The sequence below is a fragment of the Chinchilla lanigera genome, unplaced genomic scaffold (assembly GCF_000276665.1).
Source record: "Chinchilla lanigera isolate Chin_1 unplaced genomic scaffold, ChiLan1.0 scaffold00005, whole genome shotgun sequence".
Taxonomy (NCBI): domain Eukaryota; kingdom Metazoa; phylum Chordata; class Mammalia; order Rodentia; family Chinchillidae; genus Chinchilla; species Chinchilla lanigera.
Window position 1 is genome coordinate 5,659,818 of NW_004955406.1, and position 944 is coordinate 5,660,761.

Sequence of the window (944 nt, forward strand, 5' to 3'; positions counted from 1 at the left end):
AGTTCAAGATCAGCCTGAACTGCATAGCAAGAGCCTGTCTCAAAAACAAACAAAAAAGCCCCCAAAACTAAACCTCCCAGTTTAGTCTGTTCAATGTCAGGTGTAGTGGCACACATTGTGATCCCAGCACTTGGGAGGCTGAGGCAGGAGGATCACCAAGAGTTCCAGCCAGCTTGAACTACACAGGGAAGCCGGCTCAAAAAAAGGCAAATCAAACAACAAATCCAGAGCTCCCTGCAGGCTTCACATGCACATCCTAAGGCAAAGGCTGGAATCTCACTTGACGTGGAGCAACCGGGTCCTTCCTGCTGTTCGTGGCCTGCGGGGAGCTTCTGGGGTCCTGCTCTGGAATTCCACCACCCCACCTCCGCCGGGAAGTCTCCACGTCCAGGTGTACTCCACCATAAACTGTATATACACTGCACACGCATGCAAGCCAGCGTTAGCACGATTTGTCAAGCTTTCCGTCGTATTTTGTTTTGGAGACTGGGGCCGGCTGCGTAGTCCGGACTGACGGGGATTACGCAGCCTAGCTGGCCTCGAATAGTCTGGGACGCTCCTGCCTCAGCGCCACCCCCGCCCGCGGCTCAGCGGCTACCGAAGGGTATTTTACTCCCCGCGGACAGCTTTCTTTTGTATTCTTTTGGGCCTCCCCACCTCCTCGTAGCCCACGCGGGGCTCCCCTACGCGGGCTGCGAATAAAGAGTCAAATCGCAGCGCCTCAGGGTGTGCGCGCCGTCAGCGGTCCCCTTCGCCGGGGAGCTGGCCACGCGGGCGCGAGGGGCTGGGGGCTCGCCCCGGGGGACAGGCGAGGCTCTCAGTCTGCACCCTACATTGTCCTCAGGTGACCAGCTCGCGAGCGCCAGTGTCGCCCGGGGCTCGGGAGGCGGCGGCAGGAGCCGGCGCCCCAGGGGACGTCCAGGGAGCCGGGCGCCCCGGGAGCC